This window comes from Mytilus californianus, unplaced genomic scaffold, assembly GCF_021869535.1.
Source record: "Mytilus californianus isolate M0D057914Y unplaced genomic scaffold, xbMytCali1.0.p SCAF_17, whole genome shotgun sequence".
Classification (NCBI taxonomy): Eukaryota; Metazoa; Mollusca; class Bivalvia; order Mytilida; family Mytilidae; genus Mytilus; species Mytilus californianus.
In genome coordinates this window covers 3,887,601-3,899,183 of record NW_026262659.1, presented here as the reverse complement: position 1 = coordinate 3,899,183, position 11,583 = coordinate 3,887,601, and the positions used below count along the sequence as shown (strand labels likewise).

Below are 11,583 nucleotides of genomic sequence, written 5' to 3'. Positions count from 1 at the left end.
TCTTCTGTTGTATATATTAATTTTTCATTTTAAATACAAAAAAAAAACAAAACAAAATCCACATACACTAACACAACAAAGACATTGATAATGTTGTGTAAACAATATCCTCCAATAATTGACGTTTATTTGTATTTTGTATTGGTTGTGATGTTTTAAGGGTGCATTTGTATGCTCTTTTGCTAAATGTTTTTATGTACGAGTTTTCAAGTTGTAAAAACATTTTTTTTTTGTATCTCTACATCAATGGGAAGGACGAACACGGTACACATGTTATTATTGTGATCAACATTAAGATCAGTCCTATCAGTTATACATAATATTTGATCGTGCAATAACTACACACCATGCTAGCTTGCTAAAATTATTTACTTATTGATTCTACAAAGTAATATATGACAATAGTCATCACAGAAGCTTCATATATCCATATGCTTCAAATACAAACATTGGGAAACCGAATACACGAAGGCAACGTACTAGACTTGGATATCCCCGATGTTTGCGTATGATTTAATTCAATATACTTATGAATACAATGAGATGACATTGTGGGTTAGCGTCAATGAGACAGCAATATCTACGTGTTTAGACAATATCTCTAGCTCTTAATATATAAGTTTATAAGATTTGGGAATAAATTAAAATTAAATAATCAAAGATCTGTAATCAATACATCCATATTTCAATTTGAAAATAAATAGGTAAATCTGAATGAAGTTATTTGATAGATTTATACTAAATTTTTATTTTCAACTTCAATGATCATAATACTTTCTCCTTGATTGATCATACGACCATTATGATATTTTAAGATCTACACATAGCCTTTTAGCCAAGTATTTTAAATCCATGTGGTGCCGAGGATAGCTTTCACAAATGCCCTTTTCAAGGCCATCAATATTTTAACAGAAAGAGTCGTCCTTGTGTTATACATATGAGGCATTTAAGACATAAAATAATTCTCTGAAGTACTTATGTATTTTGACAATTTGTAACTACAGTAAGATATGTGCAAGAGCTCCTTCAACATGTTTTTTTTTCAACGGTTCGCGAAACGCCCTTCTATTGTTAGATCGGTATAATCAGAAAAAATTTAGCCCCTTCGAGTCAGTGTATTTTCAAGACTGTCAACTCTAGTCCCTTAAAATTTCTTTCACTTCGAACTGCGCATTCAGCATTATCATCTTTTTTACGGTTAACAATTCTTGATATCCACCTTTTCTACGATCAAATTCACAGAAAAAGATATCAAAACATTTAAAAAATGACAACTTTAACATCAATCTTGTTTCTCGCAATACACAAATCTATTGTCTAACATCTTTTGAACAAAAAATGGGAAGTTAAGATCTTAGATATAAGAAGATGTGGTATGAGTGTCAATGAGACAACTCTCCATCCAAGTCACAATTTGTAAAAAGGGCCCAAAAAATTACTTGTGTAAAACCAATCAAACAGGAAAACCAACGGTCTAATCTATATAAAAAACAAGAAACGAGAAACACTTCTGAACCACATCAACCCACGACAACCACTTAACATCAGGTTTCTGACTTAGGACAGGTGCAAACAAATGCAGCGGGTTTAAACGTTTTAATAGATACCAACCTTCACCCTTACCTGAAACAAAAGTGTAAAATCACAACATAGAAATACACACTATAAAATATCAATTTAAATGGCTTAACTCAATCAAAAGACATATTAACAAAAACAAGTGAACATACACTGAACGAATAAATTTGATCTATGACACAATGTTTATACAGATCAATAAAATAAGGAGTGAGATGTTAAACAATATTAGAAAAACAACCATAACCTTGGGCAAAATGCCGCCAAAGAAAATAACGTACACAGGTAAATAAAAATAATTTTGTTGTTATGTATACAGTCATGGAGTACGGAAATATTTTTTACAAAATAAATAATTTTGTTGTCAATAGTACGAGAACAGAAGTGAAAATTTATAGTCATACCAAGCACTTATCAAAGCTGGTATATCTTAAAAATAGTGAATGAGTAATAACACTAATTAAGTAAACATTAAATAACAAAAATGCATTACACATTGTATGAACAGGTCAAATTAACACGAAAGTACGATTTGAGGGTACTCGCAGTTACTGAAAGCTAGTTTAAAGCCGAGAAAAATTAATAATAAATCATGCACCAGAGACTAAAATCAACTAAAACACATCCCTGGGATTTAGTAATTGAACGTCATGGACAGTCAAAGAAGACATGACTTGTGTAATGCCAAAAAAGGGCATCGACAGGCAGTAGGATAGTTAGGAGTTAACCTTTTAATAAATAAGTATAATGTAATTTATAGATAGAGTAATCTCTATACAGAAAATGAACGTGGATGTGTATGTATACATCCAAAAAAAATAAAAAAATATTCAGTTATGTTTTAATTTGCTGATGATAAAATCGATACTTGTGCCAATGTAAACTATATTCAAAGATCTAATTACAACATTGGTAAGATTACCTTTACTAATAAGTTTGTTTAAAGGTTCGATGAGTTTACACTGATCAGATTGTATTAATACATGTAAACATTCTGTATTAATACCGGTAAAAATTATGTTTTAACGGGTTGTTCTGTAATAGACCTGTTTTAACATGATAAATGACCAGCTCTCGCACACTGGAATTTTATGTTACGAACAATCTATAATACATCTTCAGTCATTGGTTATTAATGAATTGAACTGTCCACGAAGGCAGGAACGGTATTGGACAATTGACATTTTCGCTTTACAACCATTGTAATATGAAGGTGATGTGGTATGATTGCCAATGAGACGACTATCCACCAAAGTTCAAATGCAGTGTATGAAACTATTATAGACAACCGTACGGCCTTCAATAATGAGACAAACCCATACCGTAAAGTCGGCTGTTAAAGGCCCCGAAATGAAAAATGTGAAACAGTTGAATTGAGAAAAGTTACGGCCTAATTTATAACAGAACATCAGACATGAACAAACGACAACCAAGTCTGTACATAAACAACCATTAGTTCATGTATTAAAATACTAATTAAAATTTTTTTTTTTTAAACTACAGTTAAATGATTTCAAACTTTATTACTAAGGCCACCTTTTATTTATACATTTGATAAATTATGACATTTAGGCCGTTAACGAACACAAAGCTCTTTGTGTGTACCTGCAGTTTGTTTCTAATTTTATAAATGAGCATATAAAATAACCTATTATTAATTACTGATTTATTTTCAAAACATTTTTGGGGTGTCAGTGATTGTCCTTGTTGTTCCGGGACAGTTGCAAGTGATTGGTATTTTAATATTTTGATATTATGTGTGTGTCTTCCTAAATGTTGGTACAATGTAAATCTTTTTTAATTTACGAAGTTAGGTTTCGAAGCGGAATAAAGATGTACCTGTTTTTGTTTCAAACATATTCGTTTATCCTACATATTATATACCACACTTAATTGGGGTTCAAATGCCGAGATGGATAAGGCTTTATGTTTTATAAGTAAAATAACATGAAAGGGAGAGCGAAACAAATCTCCAATTCACTGCACAGTATTGAAATACCAAATGAACAAAACTTTGTTTCTTCCTTTTTTCACAAGGAGATATATTTGTCTGGTTGAGAAAGGAGAAATGAGAGGAGGGTGTAAGAAAACAACAGAGGGGTGGGAAAAAGGAGAGTACTACCCCCTGTCATCCCCTCATTGAAAACAATCATTAACTTTTGAGATACCTTACACAATTGATTTCACGACTGGAGGCAAACAATATAAGAGTCTTTTACAAATATTCAAAAAAAGAAATATTCCAAGCCATATTTCTGATGAAACTGAATTACGGAAAATAGAAAACAACACGGTTAATAATTTCATGCATCCGAAGCGCTTTTCTGGATTTACCTTCATCAGGAACGCTCAATGCCAAACATTTGAAATCCGAGGGATGTATAAGTACCGAAACAGTTGAAGAGATATATAACAAAAATACCTAAAACAAATAGCCAAAGTCATCTAAGGTCAACTTTGCCTGAGGGAGTTGAAACCTTAGTTTCTTTATAATTTCAAAATTTATAAACGGAAGCGTGTCAGATGTTGGTCCTATTTTCACAAATTTGTATATGACGTCATTTTCAAAATAAACAAAGAAACGCTATCTTCAGGTAGCATTGTTTTCTTTAGTACCAAAGTTTAATTAAATTAAAAAACATTTGTATACCTAAAAACAACGAATATACAAAGTCGGCTTATTACTGAACCTTGTACAGATACGCAAATCTGCCTGAGTTATTTGAGGTGAGTTTGCCCTAGATAGTTCCAAAGGTTCATTACTAGACTCTGTCGTTGCAACTTATTTCTCAAAAGTTCGCAACACGTCACCTGCACATCATTGTAAGTCAGAGCTAGCCTTGACAACCAACTATGACCAGTAGAACACTTAGCCTACATGCATTCATTAACATGTTTGTTCCTTTAACGCTTGTATTAATGCGTTAGATTAATAACACTGTCATGGATTCTAACATGTTATAGTATGAATTAAGTGTTTCCAGGCAGTTTGACGAGTTCCATCTTAAAGATTTTAACAATTAGGCATGTTAAAGTAACTCACACTAGTGTTAAAGAAATTAACACGAAAGTTGATGTTTTAACACTTTAATGTTTTAGTCAAGTGTTTCCAGAAAGGTGCTAATAATGATGTGTAATCGTTAACACTTGTTTTTACAGTGTGAATTATATATATTTTAGATTAGGATACTTGCATTGAACCGAATGTTTAATTTTTCTATACATGATAATAACTTAAGAATATAAACTATGAATAACCCATAGTTTGTTTTTAATTTTTGGTTTTAATTCCTTCTTTTTTCTTTTCTTAAAAACGATTCTTACTATCATTACATCGGTAAGTGCTTTATGTAGCCTTGTGTGTTAAAAATTGCAACCTTAGTTTAAATCCAGTAAAAAAGCACTCGACCCTACAATATAATTTCCAATTTAACCGCCGTCACTGGGGTTAACCTCCTCGAGATATGAGCTAACCCCCGCCATTAACTCTAAATATTTACATTTATTTAGTTGTCGTTAGAATAAATGGTCATTAGATTTTTGAAGACGGCATAGTTTTTGCCCTTCCTGCATTAAGTGTGCTTATTATGCGCCATGTCTAGCATGTATTGTTACATTGTATATGATAGACACTCGATAATTTGAGCTTTATGTATAAGGTGGATGTGTAGGCTAGAGCACTTCATGTTTATGTCTGTGTTTTGTTTCGTGGCTTTGTCTGTCTGTTTTCTTTTGGTCATTCAATCGTCTGTTTTTACTCGATTTACGGCTTTTGGTTACCCGCTTTAGGGTCTTACAATCTTTGTTAAATGCAATGCTTTTTACACCTTTGATTTAGTAATTTAGACCCTAAATAGTTTTGATAGTACTTACAATCTTTGTTAAATGCAATGCTTTTTACACCTTTGATTTAGTAATTTAGACCCTAAATAGTTTTGATAGTATATCAGGATATCCGTTTGAAAAAATAAAATGATAACAATATCAGAGCTTAAATACAGTTACCTTGTAAAAGCAATATCATCTAAATTAAAAGTGACTTTCAAAATATTTCAAAAAAGACACTGGTCAAAAAGAAGAAATAGAATTGTTGTGGTTCAGAACTGAACAAAATGTTGAAAATCAGACCAGAAGAATAAAAATCTGTTGATGTGACCTTGTTTACTCTATACGAATAAATGATTGAACAGATAGGCGTTCGAATGATCACGATAAAACAAAACCAAGCTCTTTATCAAAAGGTCAATACAAGTGTTGACGTCAAATATCACACTGATAAATGATTTACATTTCGAAATGTATGTTGTACAAAGCGAAATACTTTACCAGTAAATAGTTTGTTATCTTGAAAATAGGCATGAACTATTTAGAAATATTAGGTATATGATAAAGGTGAGATACCCCTGATTTCTGATATTGTAACTTATTAGGTATTCGGATATGAACTTAAAGATAAAAATTAGTACCCAATATAAATAGTGGCATAAGAAACTTTCATTATATCTTGTCTCTATCATTTGATTAGTTTATATCAGGTGAGCAGATTTATTTTCATCGACTTATTGAAGATGGTATTCTGTTGGGCTGATTGCGTTCTATATGCAGGTATCTTGTTTTTAAAATATTCTGTGACTAGTTATTAAAACAATAGGTGTTGTAAAGAAGGAATAACAGTAATGTTTTTAAAGGGTAAAACTGATAAAAGTTTTTCCGTTTTTCATAATTTTCGGAAGAAAATATGTTAAAGCAAATAAACAAAAGAAAAAAGTTTGCAAATGCATTTATATGTGTTTTTTTTTAAATTGTAAAATTCTGACCACAATTATATTCTTCACTGCAGGCGATCGTATCGTCTTGCACTTATTATAATGTTGCAGTACAAAATATGATTGCAAGTACAGCAGGCGATAATAGAGCGTAGAAAAACATCATTTCTATATAGACAAATGTATGAATTTTCTTTTAGTAAATGCGAGCATTCTTAGATGTATTGTTTTAATTGTACCTGTGTGTTTGTTAGACTGATGATGTAGAATCAAATGCTTTTAAAACTGATAGTTATTGACCTTTATTAATCTACTGATAGAGATTAAAAACCAATTGTTAATGTGCATGTATCTTGTGTTTTGTCGAAGAACATATGATAACCTCTATGTATCTTACGTGTATTTCTTTGTTTATTCATTCCTATAAACGTCTCCTTTGATTAGAGACCATAGCATATCAAAACGTATGCATGTTTTACATGGCATATGTGTATTTCTGTAGTGTTAAGTTGCTCTTTCACTGATGTTAATTACCTTTAATGTTTGTTTATTAATTTCTAAATGTTTGTTTTGATCAGTGAACATATGTCTCATAGCATTCTCAAACGTGGACATAACCCATTCATTGCCAACGGCACCAATAACACTGGATCATAATTGTACAGACTGTTGTGATTTACTATCGTGTATGGGACTTGACCATGTACAAACAAGTACTAATGTTACGGACTTCACCGACATGTTGTGCAGGTAATACCAGGATCTCGTTGAAAAAAAAAGTCTTTAATATAGATTCACCTAATGCATTTTAATAAAATCATTTAACTTGTTAAGTGCTTATTTTTTTAACAAATTTATCTTAATATACAATAAGGAAAATGCCGATGAGACGACTATCCACCAGAGTCAAAATGAAGTTTATCAATGATTAACAATAAATTCAAGAAAATGCTTGTCAAAATACAGTTCTTTTGTTTCATAGTTGTACTGTAGGTACCACAAAATATTTTGAGAAAAGTTAGAAAACTTTAAACTTTTCATTGCAGCAAGAAAAACATTGCCATTATGCCAACCTGTTATACAAAGCATAATTTAAACCATTGTTCTTACATGAAAAAACTGGTTTCAAAAATACCATCTACTGATAAGATGGCAGAAGGATACACACAATTCTGCAATCATAAGGAGGGTGAGCAAACAAAGTATAGGCATTCTAACTATCTTCAAAGATTTGTTTAAAATACTAAATGTCTGTCCAATTGCAAGAATGTAGGTGATAAATGTATATGTTATTCGATTGTTCATGTTAAAGGAATATTAAAAATTAGGGGCGAAAGATACCAGAGGGACATTCAAACTCATAGATCGAAAATAAACTGACAACACCATGGCTTAAAAAAAGAAAAAAGACAAATAGACAAATAAAAGTACACAAGACACAACATAGAAAACTAAAGACTAAGCAACACGAACCCCACCAAAAACTTGGGGTGATCTCCACATGTAGCACCCGTCGTGTTGCTAATGTTATTACAACCCCGGTAAATAGTCTAAATCGGTAGGTCACATTCGTGAAAAGGGAACGGGATTGTAGTTACGACATAAGGAACATATCCGATATCATCTGTGAAACGGATATTCCATAACGGTCAACCAACTCGTGATGGCGTCTGTAAAAGTTACGAAGGGATGATTTCAACTTCACCATTTGGAATTCTTGGTTTAATAGCTTCCTTGTGAGCAGCAACCCTCTATCAAGGAAATCATGATAGGAAATACAAGCCCGGGAATATCGTATCAATTGGGATATATATATACTCCGTATGCAGGCGCTGCTGGAATGTTGCTACATAGAAATGGAAAGTTCACATTGGGAAGCTGAAATCATCTCTTTTGTCGTAAAGTTTTCTTTTCAAACATCCCTCATTGTCAATTTATAGATGTAAGTCAAGAAATGAGGCAGACTTAACTGTATCTGTTGTATCCTTTATCTGTAGTTCGATGGGATAGATGCGTTTAACATAGTACGAAGAGGTGCGAAAGATACCAGAGGGACATTCAAACTCATAGATCGAAAATAAACTGACAACGCCACGGCTAAAAAAGAAAAAGACAAACAGACAAATAATAGTTCACAAGACACAAATTAGAAAACTAAAGACTAAGCAACACGAACCCCACCAAAAACTGGGGGTGATCTCAGGTGCTCCGGAAGAATAAGCAGATCCTGCTCTACATATGGTTAAACTGTTTGTTAGTTTCTGTAAAAGAGGACTGATGGAATGTTCTATTTCATAAAAAAAGACATAAGAGAATATCAAGCATATGTGCATCGATATCATTAGGTAAGAGTAAATAACATGATTCAACAGCTAATTAAAGATCAATGAGTGATCCCACATTAAATATGTATGACATGTTTAAAATGATAAAATGCTATCGATCACGTTTGGACGCAAATTTATACTACATTCAGAAGATGAATTAAGTAGCTTGAATGTTAGTTCTGTAACTTACATAGATTTATGATTACAGAAATGAAAGCTTTATCTTCTTGTTTGATAAACAGCGGTATTGCATTAGATGTGTATCACAGATGTACAGTACCTTACACGCGTGATATGAAGGATAAAGACAGCGACGTCTGCGAGTAAGTACATTTAAAAACCAGTCCATACAGATAACCCCTGATACCTCCGATAACTATTGTTCGAACATTCAACACTGTAAATACTTTTTTGACTCGTAAAATTACTAACCATAGACGATATTGACAATTTCGATTAAGATTTTAATGCTTCAAATGAGTGAATGAAAATGTTGGATCAATGACAATACTATTGCATGTGAACAATATACATTACACGTAGTAAGGTATGCAGTAGCCGCCAAAAGATCTTCGAAAATAGACGTGTTGTATATTTAGCTTCACAAATATGTAGATTGTAGGTAACCTGAAAAAATCGTTCACTCGTTTTTCTATTTGAGTGTTCACAAATACCATGATGGACGGTTTGGTCGTTGGAAATAACAAATAGACTATGTTGAAATCATTATAAACCTTTGTGTACTAACAACGAAATCGTTTTCATGTTCAGCTAAACCAAAACAATAAAAGATAGGAAAAACCAATGCATGGTAGCATACATGTAAAAATCCTATTAAGGTTGAACATTTTCGTTTTAATGTGTTTATAGTAGCTATTTAATAATGCAAAGATTATCAAAAATTAGTAGGCAAACCAAATGTAAATAAAGTAATTTAAAACATTTTTAAATCGACAGGCGGGTTGATTTACAAATTACTAGTTTGCAAGTATCAATATAATTAATATCAATATAATGCAAAGATTATCAAAAATTAGTAAGCAAACCAAATGTATATAAAGTTGTTTAAAACATCTTTAAATCGACAGGCGGATTGATCTACAAATTACTAATTTGCAAGTATCAATATAATTACATGAAAAAGTAAGCAAGTGTCAATATAATTACATTATCCATAAAGTAAGTAAGTGTCAATATAATTACATGATCCACAAAGTAAGTGTCAGTTTTGTAATATAACAACCTGATCTACAAAGTAAGTCTCTGTTTTTATAATATACAGAATTCTGCTTACAGGACTATAGACACAAACACTCGATGTGTACTTACGCTGATGAAGACTACTAACTGCAGTGATATCATTGGTACAAACTATGAACAATCAATGAAATTACAGAAACAGAATAATCCATTTTGCACCAATGCATCAGATCAAATGTGTAATGTGTTGTATCTTGTAATCATCAGTTTCGTGCTAATCTGGAATAAGATGGCTTTGAAAATATGACAATAAATTACCTAAGTTTGAAGCAAAGCAGACCTCAATATATGATTCATTTTATGTCATTTACACTACGCTAAAAATAAACAAATGCTTCTTAACCTCATGATGTCAATGAATTTTCATTATGACCATTTTGGTTTTGAAAAAAAAAAATCTCAAATACACAACAATTGCTTGAAGTTAGGAATGTGACAGTTGTTATCCATTTGTTTGGTGTGTTTCAGCTTTTGATTTTGCCATTTGAATAGGCACTTTCCGTTTTTATTTTTCCTCGGAGTTCGGAATTTTTTTGTTTTTCTTCTGAAACGACTTTTCTGTATATACAATTTTCTCTAAATTTTGTCGTTAATTTGTATTTATTGTGCTGTTTACATCTATATTAAGAGTGTGCTTGTGTGTTTTTACAGCAAATATATGCTGCTTACATTTCAAAATTGTGTTAAAGGAGGCAATGCCTCTTCAGCTAGAATGTTCAAGAAAAACACACGTGGATATCTTGAAAAAATCCAAAAAATATGTTTCTTTCTATATGACATTAATTGAAAACCCCATAGCCTCATATATCTTGTAACATAGACAAATATGTATATGCTCAGGAACGGGCCCTTGAATTGAATTCAGTACATACTCTTATTCTTATTAAACAAAACTGAAATGTAATATTCAATATGTGAGGCAAACTGGTCGTGATTTTTTAAACTAACACAAGAACATCTATACCGCATCCGCAGGCTGAGAGGTGCAAAAGTTAAATTTACCAACATTTGGATAAACAAAAACAAAATACTAAATTTATAAAATTCCAACCACTTCAAGCCGTCCATAAACAACAAGGACAATAACATAAACAGTTTGAAGATTCCCGAAAATTGCGAACTGTCTTAGCTTAAACGACTACAGACAGCGTCCCCCTAGGTCTAAAATACAATATCATGGGCCAACAAAACATATCTATAACTTCCTTTATTAATTTTATGACTATTGTTGATAAAAGACAACGCATTCATCAGATTCACTGCAATAACCGCAATCAACAAAATAAACATTGTTGAACGCCGTACGGTCACCTATAGTTGTTAATTTCTGTGTCATTTGCTCTCTTGTAAAGCGTGGTCTCATTTGCAATCAACACCACATCTTTGTTTTATCGTTATAATTTTACACTTGATGATTTTTTATCTATATTTTAAAAAAATTGGTAGATCATTTCAGTACCGAAGTACTGACTATGTAAACTGAATCGAATGCCAATTAGTAATTTACATAACAGTTATAACGAGTGTGATGCAATATCGTTTTTCAGTCCAAAATATTATTGGACACGGATTATAACGGCTTTTTGTCACCATAGACTGTTCCTTCAAATAATAAAACTTAAAATCATAAAATTAATTTCTAAAGATAAAAT

At 31.8% G+C, this 11,583-nt stretch overlaps 1 long non-coding RNA gene across 1 annotated transcript; it reads left to right on the top strand.

Moving 5' to 3' along the window:
• The first annotated feature begins 7,399 nt into the window (after positions 1 to 7,399).
• LOC127726433 (uncharacterized) lies at positions 7,400 to 10,205 on the top strand. Its single transcript, XR_007993542.1, has 3 exons — positions 7,400 to 7,533; positions 8,880 to 8,994; positions 9,968 to 10,205. It is a non-coding gene; the product is annotated as an uncharacterized LOC127726433 (long non-coding RNA).
• Positions 10,206 to 11,583: the final 1,378 nt, after the last annotated feature.